The 13,809-nt window shown below is 32.8% G+C and overlaps 1 pseudogene; it reads right to left on the bottom strand.

Annotated features, from left to right (window-relative positions):
- Window positions 1–2,432: 2,432 nt before the first annotated feature.
- LOC111622213 lies at window positions 2,433–12,073 on the bottom strand (annotated as a pseudogene).
- Between the last annotated feature and the right edge of the window lie 1,736 nt (window positions 12,074–13,809).

The raw sequence follows: 13,809 nt of genomic DNA on the forward strand, positions 1-13,809 counted from the left end.
AATTGGGGACTGGGGTTGGTCGGATAATTGAAAAGTCGGATAACCGAAAAGTATGAAAAAATCCATTATTAGTGTAGTATATTATTATATCCCATGTAATTAGTATATTAGTATATCGCTATTAACCTACTTCACGTTGAATTTTTCTCCATGTTAAGCCTATCAAATCTTTTTTAAAAATAATAATCGTCGCTATTGTATCGTTAAAAATTAGAAAATTAAGCCTTGTTTAAATACTGGCTCCCTTTCATGGTCGATCCAGTGTTGCCAGCTAAAACACGTAAAATTAATATTAAAGTAGCCAAGACATAGCCAAATATTGTAGCCCCACATCACTAGCGGACATTTGAAATTTGCCGACTAGAACGGTCCGTTAACCAAGGTGTCGGTTAATCGGGGGTCGGATAATCGAGGCTCTACTGTACTCTATTGTGATTTTCGTGCTGTCTTTCTTTAGTAATACACACTTTAATATTGTTTTTATAATTGACGTTACGATGCGGATTTTGCAGCCCTTGACAAGGCCATTTCTTAATTTCACGTTGATAAAACAAAGATAAATTGTATGTACAACGATAACACATTCTAAATCACTTTCTAAACACTCATTAAATCATTACTTTCAATTAAATAATAGAACGTCACGTAGTCACTATGGAAAATTTTTTGTAAAGTTGTTATAGAAATTACGCGACGAGGCTAATTTTTTTAAGTTTATACTTTTTGTTTCACGAAGTAAGTTTAAAATAGGCTGCGAGGGGTCGGACTTGAAAAGAAAAAAAAATTCAAAGAAAATTCATCTTTCGTTTTGAAAAAGAAATTTATTTAAGAGGAAAAAAACTTTTTCCATTTAATTAGCGGAGGATGAGTGCATTTCTCTTTCTGGAATCGTTTCAATTTCCAAGGAACTCAGAATGTGTTACTGAGAACTACAACCAATAATTAACTATTAATGGAAAAAGACAACGTGACTTAAAAATAGAAAGTGGAAAACTCGAGGAACAGAGAGGTGGTCGAGAGTATGCAAATGTAGACAAAGATAACGTAGAAATAGTTCATAAAAAAAATTAACATACAACAGGAAGTTTAAAAAATACCACAGAAATCATAAAAAATAAAGACAGTATAAATAAACACTGGCTCAATATATTATAAATAAAGTAACCTCTCCTAAAAATAATTTTCCCAAGACGGATTTTGGTAAAAATTCGATTACAAGGTGGCGAACGTCATATGTGGCAACACTAGAGATACCAGCGCAAATGACAAAAAGGGGGTGGAAGAGAAAAGGGGGCTGAAACGGCTCAATTTTTTACAGTCGTATCGTATCAAAGCCTATGTAAAAAGAAAGATTTTGGAAGTATTTACCCCCTTTTTAATTTGTAACGTATACTGGTTTATCCACAAAGAATTAAAGCAAATTTTACAAGATTTTAAATTATACAAAGTGTAACCAAAAGGTAAGTCTATATATCGTTTGTGTTCTCATTGTTTTTTATGTAAACTCTCTACTGTAATAGATGAAAAATACATATTGTATTATAGTTGATTGAAGAAACGAGTACAAAACAATGTACCGTATCGACTCAACTACAGTAATAAAGATATTTGATGAAATAAGTTGCCACGGGTCTTTGGAATATAACACAATACTAGTGTTTACCAGAATTAGAGAACAGGACACGGTTTCAGAAAAATAAAAAAAGTTTAATTTAGACCTAATATTTCGATAAAATAAGTAGCGTATACTTTCCGTTAGAATATAGAACGAATAAAACCAAAATTTCATTTGAATTGGACAAAAACTGCAGGAGTTACAAAAAATTCACACACATGACGGCTTTTATATTATTAATACTCCGGGCTTTAGGTTTTTATATTATCTATAAGAAGGAGCGCTTGGACAATTTATGCGTCAAAATAAATATCCCGTATAAGAAACTTAATTCAGAATTTTTCACACATAAACTTATTTGATATTGTCATACATATGTACAATAATAGACATTTCAAAATGAAGAAAATAGCAATTTAATTTACAATGTTTCATTTAAAAATTACTAAATTTCGTTCAGTTAAATCATTATATCCATTTACTTTTTATAATTCTATGCCAGGAAATTAAAAAGAAAAGTTAAGAAAATGAAGATTTACCATAATTACAGTTACGAAATTATGAGATTTTTCATGCAACTTTTATGACATTTTTTGTATGAATGGCATTTAATTTAAATTGTGGTTTTACAATGTAAATGTAAAACAATAATTTAATAATGTAAAACCATAACTTCGCATCATACTAGTAAAATTCTCCTAAGCAATGATTATGTAAATATAAAAAGCTGGAACCTCGTGGAGGTGGAATTATATTTTTATTTTACGAGCGGCAAAATAATAATTTCACGTACGGACCGTCGTAGATTTGACGTTCTTCACAATAGCTGTTTCTTTAAAATTTCGTTAGCCATTTGCCTGCGAAAATAAGCCATATTATCCTGTGTGAAATTAATTCTTGCATCTCTCGTCCTATACTCCGCATATTTCAATGCAAACATTCCATAATCGCTTCCATTCATTTGATGGGATATGTTTTTTTTTTACTGTTTCTAGCGCCGATACACTCATATCGAGTTCTTCTTTCTTTTTATTTATTCTCTCATCTTGTTAATATGTTATTAGCGCATTTAAACACCCGTCATTTCGCCCACCCATAGAATCATAACACTGAATATTTTTTATGTCGGTAGTAAATAACAGCTAACCACCGGTGCATTCCCGTGTGAACGGGAATAAGCGGCGTGTCATATTCAAAAATGTCAACGTTTCTCGTCCATCTTTTCAATGCACTGTGACCACTGTTTAACAATTTGGTATAGAAGAATGTATTAAAGGCATATAGGCTACGTTTGGAAAATTATTCAGTTTGCTTATTTTCATTAGCAAATTCATGTAGAAATGATTTATTGCATCATTAAGCTAATTAAGTCCCGCAAGTGTCTCCGTATCTCTGCGTGCAACGGACAGACGAAATCCTTCAGTTAATACTTCATCCGGAGGATTAGGCCTTAAAGCATCATCAACTTCCACATCCATTTCGAGTGTTAATTCTACAAAAAAAGCATCTAACTGATCTTCATCTTCAAAAGGTTTTTCTTGTAAAACTGCTGGTCTTTTTTTCTTAAAAATTTCTTCTATCTTTTCCTCTGCAATTGCATACTTTGCTTCCCTCTTCTCTCGAAGTCATCGCATTAATTTTTCTTGATATCATTTCTTTTTCATCTCGCCTTTCCATTGACTGTCTAAGTTCTTTCGGCCAATTTCCATGAAAAAATGGTCTTCTTTTTGCCCAGAAAGTTTCGATAGTACGGATGGATTTTACAAAAAGGTTTTATATTCTTATAGCGAGAAAAATAGTCATCGAGTCCGGCCCTTCTCCAAATATGACAGAATTCCCGTTCATTATTCCATTCCTAGATTTTTAATCAACAAAATTTAATAGCATTAATCCCGCTAATGTATAAATTACCCTGCAAACTTTTAGAAATTTTCGACAAAAAGCACACGAGTTATTAAGTTTCAAACAGGATAAACAAAATAGTGCCCCCCACACACATACGCAATAACATCTATTCATACACAAATTACTCAGAAATTTCTTTGCATTTCTCGACGTTGCAACGTGTTTTGAGTCCAAAAATGTATAAATCCTAGGATTATTTTTTGACCTATCGCCAAACTTTTCTTCTATTATGTATACAACAGAGCCGAGAAAGTAATTGTTTAATACGTGTGTTATTCAATTATTAACAATTACAAGTATAAGACAATAAACACCCTGTCAAGAAACTAGTTTTATTCTTCAAAAATTAGAATTTAGAAGGCAGTCGTATGAATTTCGCATGAAAGTGTTCTAGTTTGAAAATGTCTTCCTGCAATTTTTGAAAAAAAATAAATTAGATAACATCAATATTGAATATTTTCGTGTTATTGCGAACTCGGCGGTGTATCGGGATCAGGACCTTTCTTTTTATCTTATATCATCTCGAACTTTTTCTTTCTAATGTCCATGAGGATTTCGGATGCTCTGACCATTTCTGGATCTGTTTCTTCCTGTTCCTGCAACAACGAATATATAAATTATTATTATGTGAATTTAATTTTCGAACAAAAGAAAATGAAAAAAACATTACTATTTAAGCATCCATATATAAATGTCAATTTTGAAACGTAAACAAATCCAATTTATCATTCACAAATGGAAAGTCAACACTTTTTCAGTCACAAATCTAATTTGTAGTTAACAATAAATGGTATCATCGTTAATGAATTCTCATCCGATTGTGTAATATTTATTAATATAACATCGGTATAATTGAGCTCAGCCACCCTTCTAATGTTAAAGTGCCAAATTTGACCATTAATACCTCCGAGACCAACGAATCGATTTGGATAAAAGTTAACATATTTAGTGCGCGAGGTGAGAACTGTGATTATATTAATACAAGTCTAATGATTTGAAAATAGAGTATTTATAAAATAATGTCTTACTTTTACTTTTGTAGTTTTTATGTGCTTGTACATAACAAGGGATAATATTGGAATCGTGTCAAATTTGATATCTCTGAGTTTTTTCAAATCTACATTTTGAGTTTTTTGTCTAGAATTGTATATAGATGACGAAATGTTTGTTTCTCTCTGTTCTTAGTTTTTATTATATTTTATATTATATATATTCTCTGAGATACTGAGAATTCCTAAATCCTTNCCGCGATATTGCTTCTTTTTCTTTTCGAATTCTTTAGGCGCTAGGAAGAAAAATAATTAGGAAAACATCGCTAAAAATTCCGGATCAGACATTCCTAAGTCCTTTACTCGAACTATACCTAAGTTTTCATACTTATTCTCTGGGAGTCCGAAGAAAATATATACCAGAACAAAAACCTGCATACTCCTGATTTAACACTCTTTATTAACTTTTAATGCTTTTGCTCGATCTGCATCAGATTTTTCACCCTTATTTCCTGGGACAGAAAAATCTGCACACTACGCGTGACTGTCAAATGAATATATCACGAGTTATGAATGTCTCATAAGTTATCCTAAAAACTATTTCCTTATAAAGTTATCTGTAACTGAAAAATACTTGAAATCTCATTTAAAAAGCTGCTAAAATCAATTTGAATACACAGAGCTCGACAGAAACATCATAATAAAGGAAACTTTTGAAAGCTCTTGCATAAGAATAGTGGGGACAGAATTGACAGTAAAACTGAACATGTGAATAAAGTTCGCATTATTCAGACACTACAACTACAAAAAGTTTTAGAGAAAGCGGTCGTCATAACAATAAATCGGAAAAATTAGCATCGTCAGAGAAATAAACTTTCAGCTTTACTTCTTGCCTCAAACTTCCTTCGCTGACACTGTTCAAACGCGTTCTAACGTTCAAAGAAATGAATGTAGAGCGACGACATTAAGGCACAAAGTAAAACTCGAAGCCTTTTTCTGTGACGATGTTTATTTATCCGATTTATTATCACGTGACTGTTCTCTCCAAACCTTGCTGTAGTTGTAGTCTAGGTAATACGAACTATAGTGACATCAACAGTCTTACAATCAAGTCATCCACTATTCTTATCCCTTAACCGATGATTCTTAACTGATGCTTCCACTATTCTTATGCCAGAACTTTTAAGAGTTTCCTTTATTTAGATATTTCTGCCGAGCTCAACTTTTTGAATCTGGTTTCACCAGTTATTTATTAGATATACAATAAGTATATTGCAATGTATTTTATTCATAAAACTGTGAGAAATTCGATTTTATAAACTACAAATTAACTTTACTATAATTTACTCGTTTAATAGCCGTGGCGAGCGAGTAAATTATAGTATAGAAGGGCTGGTGTGCTGGTTTCTTTTCCTAACTTAAACTAAATGTTTATTTACAAAGTACAGTGGTACCTCGGTATACGTCTGCTTTAGAATACGTCAAATTCGGAATACGTTTTGTTTGGACGAAACAAATTTTGCTCGGTATACGACTTAATTCAATTATACGCGCGATCTTTGAACAAGTCGCACTATCGGTATACTAGACCGGACTAGACGTTCACGGTGCCACAGCTTATAACTGTTAAATTTCTTCTGATTTTAATTTGTAAGTAAAATTTTATCATTTTTATTAATCATGAATTGCAAAAAGGCAAATGAAAAGCAACAGAAAATTAAAAAAAATGACTAGAATCACAATGGAACCGAAAAAAGAGATTTTGAGAAATATGAAGGTGGCATGAGTGTTCGAGATTTTAACTGTTGCATACCGTATTTTCAGAACGACGATATCGACAGTCGCGAAAAATGAAGACATTATTAAATCTGCTAAACGTTGCGAAAGGGGTTAAAACAATTTCTAAACAGACATCGAAGACATTAAACCATGTTAAGAAATTGCTTTTGCTTTGGATAGCCGAACAACAGTGTGCTAGAGACAGCGTATCACAATCATTTAGTTGCGAGAAAACTGAAAAAAATACATGCTGATATCATGAATAATCAAGCAGGAACTAGCCAGGAAAGCGAGGTGTCTCAAACTAGCCATTTTTTTAAACATGAGAACGGATTAATTATTTTTACATTACATAAGTCCAAACATCAGGAACGGATTAAGGTCGTATACCGAAATTCCACTGTACTAAAACTTTTAAACAGAATACGACAATTAAATACCTTTAATGTGCAAGGGGCATCATTAACGTATGTCTGTTTATGTAGGAACCATTCCTTTTCGGAGTGTGTAGTAAAGCGACATTGATGACATTGAAATAATTTTTTTAGAAAATTGCAAACTTTTATCTTCCTCCTATGTTTTAAGATGTTCCTCTTGCATCGAACTCGCTGCTGAGATTTCAGCAGAAAAGTGCATCTTACTTTGTTCCGAGAGTTTAAAAGTTTTTGATGTGCCTTCGCCTGTAATTTGCTAAACAATTAAAAATATTGTTAATAATTATGCAATTCCTTTTATATCATTCTATGACGCTTTTTACATTAAATTGAGAAATAATAGCAGAACTACCATAACAATGATAGAATGTTGATGAAAATCTTTACTTAAACATAATTTACTTAAACATTACACAATATTTTTGTTTGTGAATCAACTTGGACCATCAACGATGTTTAAAATTTGTATACACTTGATGGCACCGACACTTGTATAATTTGAATACAAGATAAAACTTACTATCTAAAGACACTGTTTACTCTTTCCCAACGATTTCCTATGTTTGTTTATTTTGTCAAGTTACGGCAGTGAAACACTTGGCTAGGTGGATCCCTTCTTTTAAGTCTTTTAAGGGTAACTGGCTTCTATTCAGGGGTTGCAGACGTAGAGAAAACCCGGAAATCTCCACGTGGCCAGCCCGTCCGGACGAGGTGGAAACCTACGACCCAACTCCCAGGAATCGCTTGGTCAATGATGGACCCCGATGTCTTATGCACCCTTGTCCCAGGTATAGCAGTACCTTCAGACCCCATTAGCGGGACTAAAAATTTGAAGCTTCTTTTGTGTATTTATCTAAATTTAAGTAGTAAGTAACGCAGTTACTCGTGATCTAGATAGCCGGCAATTAATTTTCTAAAATAAGCAAAAAAAATATTAATTGCAGCACTTAGTTTTAATTGTTTTATTGTTTAAAAAGTTACTTTTTTTGTTGAAATTAAGAGTCAATTTATCTTTTTATAAACACGGTACAATACTACATGCCCATCACAGAATTCGGAATATCGGTTTTGCTTCCTATGTTATCTTGTGTTTATTATATACCTGTATACATACAAATAACGTTAATGAAAAACGATGTTATAGAAAGCTCGTGTTTATTTTGTAACTTGATTAATTTTTTGTTTGTTTAAAGTTGTGGATCCTGTCAAGCATTTTCATACGGTTGCATGTACTGTATATTTATACCAATTTTTTTACACACAGTTTCTTTGGAACGTATCCACTACGCAAAAAATGGGACAGGTGTGCTATACTTTCTCAGCAGTAAAGACAAGGCAGCAGACTGAACAGCGACAGCCGGCAAGATTTCCAGTCTCTATACTCAATACCGATATTGGCTTTTAATATAGATAATTCTGTGGTGTCGAGACATTCCCAGATAAACCCCGCGTAACAAAAACAAAAGAAATCATATTACACAAAAATAATTGGACGAAAAATAATTAAATCGCTTCAAGAATTTTTAATACTGTGAAAACATTTGTAAATAAGCGTGAATCATACCAATCAACTGCATATTGTTAAAAACTATATTTATATCATAGATTTTCAATGTTATTATAACAGAAAATACTTCACAAAGACCGTTACGAAATCAACACATTTACAATTAGAAGATTCTCTATATGCAGATTTAGTACATGTTACTATAGAAAATTATAACATATTTTCAACTTGTTGTTTATTTTAAACTAGGATATTATTTAAATATACTTTTATTTACCTGAGACGGAAATTGTTTTTCTATGGTCGAATGAATTATTCGCTTGTGTTTGTATAATTTATCTTGTCGTGTAAATCTTCGAAAACAATAATCACAGTGAAACGGTTTTTCTCCCGTGTGACTTCTCTGGTAAAGTTTTAAAGCGGATGGAGTAGAACAAAGTTTCGAGCAAAATTTTCATCGATATTTTTCCAAATTCAGATATCTGGGCGAGACCTAAGCCAAAATTATGATATAAAAACTACTGTTTTTATATAAAATGTTAAAGGCTTATACAATAGAGAGGTTGAGGCACGAGTTCAAACGTTAAACGCGTACGGGTAGTAGAAGTACACGTTACACGTTTCAAGTCCAAGTAAAAATCGTTAAGGTAGCCGTTCATAACATCACGTGACTCAGTGAACATCGCGCATTGACTCACGGGAAATAATTTGAAAAAATGGCGGAAGCATTTTGCACGAAGGATTACCAAGAAAGGCAAATAAACAAATTAAACTGTTTAAAAGTATTTATATGATGTTTAATAACACAAAATAATTATTTTTTTTTACTATAATTAGTGTCGTGTTTCCTCCAAGAAACATACGTATAACACCGTCAACGATAGAAGATGCCGGGAAAGAACAAGTTTACTTCTACAGTATTATGACAAGGTATGTGAATGCCATCTTGCCTCCCAGATGTACAGTCTGTTACAAAAGTATACCACAAATTTTGTGATTTTTTAAAATTTATTTAATTTTTTTATTAAAATCAGTTTGATATGCTTTAAGACAATTGCAAAATTATCATTTTCAAGCTCTTTATCTTTTAATGATAATAAATTAAAAGTTATCACTTTTTACTTGTTAGCAGAGTATAGGTACACCTTTTAAAATTACATAAAATTAATTTTTAAATATATTTTAAACACTTAATATTTAGTTTCACCCCTTTGGCTACAATTACTTGAAAAACTTTTTTAGGCATGGAGTTTATTACTTTTTTAATTGTTCATTCTTAATTTCATTTCGTGTATCCATTATTGCAATTTTCAATTGATTTACAGTTTCATATTGTTTCCCATTTTGATAAACAATGGCTGCTAAAATCCCCCGTAAATTTTCAATTGGATTTAAATCTGGGCTACATGAAGGCCAGTCAATATTACATCAATATTTTCTTTTTTAAAGAAATTTTTTGTTGACATTGAGGCATGAATGAGAGCATTATCTTATTGAAACTACCATTTTTCTTGGTCCAGTTTTCTTTTCAGAAGCAAGACTGGACCAAGATAGAGAGGAAAGAAGAGTGTTTTTAGAAAAATTTGATTTAGAGAGAAAAGAAAGGGAAGCGTTATTGAAAACTTTGAATAAAAACTGAAAAAATTCTATATTTATTTATTGATTACATTCTATTTGTCCAGTTTGGGGGATAAACAATTAAAATAATCTGATGTTGCACTACCGTATAAGCATGTGTGACAATTTGTAAGTAGTGCACCAACAATATACAGTTTATCGACAGGCTGAAGATACAATTTCAATTTTTTTTTAAATCTAGAAAAGCAAATATCTGAATTATTTTCCCAAATATCTATTCCACACACTCTCTTACTGAACTCATCCTGGAAGTAAATACTTGTTGCTCGGGTGTTAAGCGAGCACCTCGGAATAATGTAATGAGGTGTTGACGTAAAGGATAACCAGAATCTCCATATAAAACAAATTCGGTCCCGTTCTCGGAACGAGGAATCGCAGCCAAATGCTCTAACACAGTGTTTTTCAACCTTCTTGAATACGCGACCGCTTTGCAAGTTAAGAACTTCTGGCGATCCCCCCAGGGCCATATTAAAACTATATGAGTGATTTTAAAAACTACCTATTTAATTTTCTTTCTGTTAAAACCTAAATATCGATTGAAAAACCAATTATACTGTAAAATAAACAGGTATACCCTTACCGAAATTCTAATTTTTTTTTCATTGTAGTGTAGGACCTACAAACACTTGTCTTTTTCTTTTACCCGCGACCCCCGTATAAGGCTTTGCGATCCCGCTAGGGGTCGCGACCCACAAGTTGAAAAGCACTGCTGTAACAAATTAGATTCTCTTAACATTCCACTGTTACGACATATTCCTTCTATTGGTCCAAAAAATTAGCAAACATACCGTCGGGTGTAACCACTGATTGAAATTTCAAACAATTTATACGTTTATGGCCACTGAACACCACCCTTTGATGTGTTTTGGTCGACAAATAGGACGTGTCGTTCCATCTACGAACCCCCAATAATTTGTCAAAGGAGAGCCTTTGCTGTTACTTTAATTTATAAATATATCACTTACTGAAAAGAAAACAAGCAATCAGAATCAGTCATTTTATTTAAATTTATTCTTGCTTTTGTCACAGGTAACTCTTTAGTGATATAATATAATAAAATGGCTTCTTCATCTCTATCATACTGATCCAACAATACTAATACCTCATCACTAGACTACAAATATAATTTTATTTAAATGCTTAATGTGCGAAAATAAAAAAAAACAGTGAACACAGCCTTTGAGTTTCCTTTGTCACTTCACATTACATTGAAAATATAATTTTTGGATTAAAATCGTCTGTTTCTTTACAATGTTATTCACAAATGTTTAAATAATCGTTGTTTTAATAAAATAAATCATAATTTTAACCCCAAACACAAAAAAATGAAGACGTTTAAGCCGATCGTGTACTCACCTAGCTACACGTAGCATACGCCATTATCGACGGTCCATAACTGCCAGATGGCGGCGCTCACCCGTTAGCTGTACACGTTTTGAACTAAATACGTGCTCCTCAACCTCTCTATTATCTCTCCTTGTCCGTTTTATGTCTGGAGTGTTCAGACCCTGCCCGCATATATGTGGCCCTTCACGTATTCACTGTCCCAACATGTCTTCACAATTAGATGGAAACAGTTCGGAAAAAAGGCCAGCTCACTTCTCTCGGCCAAACGATGCGGCTTTTCTCAACTTCCGTCAGTCGAACACGAAGACTTTGTATCGTACTGGCATGTCTGGCATTAGAAGGCTTCAAAACAGCGGAGACAAAAAAATCCAGCTTCGAGTTGCTTAACTTTCCCGGTAACATTTAGTGGTACCATCTCTTATCATATTTTATTAAAACTCTTTTTCTATTTTTAACTATTATAAAATGGCAGAAAGCTTAATTTTGAGAATAGGGATGGGTTTTGTAAAAAATTGTAACTGGTAATAACGAGTAAAATCGTCATTAAGTCCGCCCTACCGAGATACACGACGTAGGAATCAATTTGACAAGATTTAATCTGTTTTTCGAGACATTTCTTAAAACTAGGGAATTCCTTTTGTTCAGGCGATGCATCAAATGCGGGTTTTATTCCGGTTGCGCTATTCTTCACAAGGGAATTATGTGGAAAAGAATGATATAGAACTAATCTCATTTACGAACTCTTCTATATTATCAAGGAGCCATTCTCGAAATACGTCCTCCTAACCCGAATAGAAATCTTTCGATTTAACTTTCTTAACTCCTTTTCGGACAGAAAAATAGCTGTAGCGGCAGACATCGGTGCGGTTTCTCTACGAAATCGGTTCGTTTCTAACGATGGGAACTTTATAGAAGAGGAAATTAAAAATTATCCGAAACTGACAATATGCCGAAGGAATCGGTTTTGTTGTTTTCTGTCGAGATGCATCCACTTTTCTTCTCGTTGCCGAGCTTCAGTAACGTTGACAAAATAGAATAAAATCCACTTAACATCTGTAAAATAAGAATGTCTTATACTCGAGCCAGTGTTTGTAGTTACAAGAACATAGAATGTGAAACTCGGATGCTAGAACTGAGATTTAAAGTTTAAACATTGTGTTTAAATAAATTTTTATGCTTGAAAAAAATCTTAATCGCACACATGGTCAGTGAGAAACTAAATTCGGGTCTAACGAAATACACCAGAAAGAGGTACTCACTCTCATGACAAAGTTTTTCTTGATGAAGAAGAATCCTCCAACAGAAATGCCGATCGGGGTCTTTCCGAATCTCTTCATGAAATCTAGAAACTAATCAGATAAGTTTATTAATCAAATTGTTTACGGTTAAAAGCCGAATTTAACAATTAATCGAGTATTTCGAGCGATGTCAACCTTGAGTTTGCTTTCAATTTTCATGTGGATGGAAGAAAATCTTCTGATTTCTATGAAGTTATTGTACAACTGAAAAGAAAATAAATGAAAGTTATTTTGATTAATATTCTATTAATTATTTTTAGAATAAGTTCGCGTTAAACTCTGCATTGTAAAGTATCTATATATTAATATATAACCCATTGAAAGGGTACCCGTCTGCGTAACGGTATGCCAAAAACGGGCGCTAGAGTCGCCCTATTGATAATTCTAAATTAACAATAAATTATTTTATTTTTAATAGGAATTTATTATTGATACGAATTTATTATTTATACCACAGAATGGTATAAATAATTATTATTTGCCTCGATTAAGCTTGCGCCGCACGTTTACGACATCCCGTGACTCAGTGAACGTCGCGCATTGAGTCACGGGAAATTTGTTGAAAAAATGGCGGATACATTTATAATCGAGGTTTACGAGCGAAGGTAAATAAACAAATTAAACTATTTTAAAGTATTTATAGAATGTTTAATAGGTAGAAATATAGATTCGTATGACGCGATTGGGACGGTAAGATTTACCTTCCGAATGAAGGGGTGGCGACCCCCCTCTGTGGGAACANCGGGAGGACAAGGATTTAAAGTAGGGTGAACTGTAGCTGGCCGTATATTTTTAAATATTTTTTAAAAATTTGGAGACTTAACATTCCAAAAATTCAAAAAAAATTTCAAAAATAGTTTAAGGACCGTGTTTTATGTAAGGGGGCGAAGAACTAGAGGGGTTTTTAATTAACCCTTCACATCCAGATGTCAGTGATTTTTTTTTAGAGTGAGCTTTTGCAATTCGGGGATTGCCCTTGTATTACTTTTTGATAAAATAAACTGAATTAAGTTTGAATACGAGTTTATTTTAAGCTTTTATATGAATTTTTTCAGACATTCGAAGAAATTTATTAAGCAGCCTACTTCTTTTAATTTCTGCAAACTTTTTATGCGGTTTTAAGTTAATTTTAACTCGTTGTTTTGGTTTTATGCGATTTTAAAAAATTACGGAACGTATCCCTACTTTTTCAAGGAAAGTAAAGTCTTTTTTTATGCGAATTTTTTATATGCGCTTTTCTGTAAAACGTATCCACCGCATAAAACGAGACCTTACAGTACATAACTCATTGAAAGGG

The sequence above is a fragment of the Centruroides sculpturatus genome, unplaced genomic scaffold (genome assembly GCF_000671375.1).
Source record: "Centruroides sculpturatus isolate CEXI.00-Female unplaced genomic scaffold, Cexi_2.0 scaffold219, whole genome shotgun sequence".
NCBI lineage: Eukaryota > Metazoa > Arthropoda > Arachnida > Scorpiones > Buthidae > Centruroides > Centruroides sculpturatus.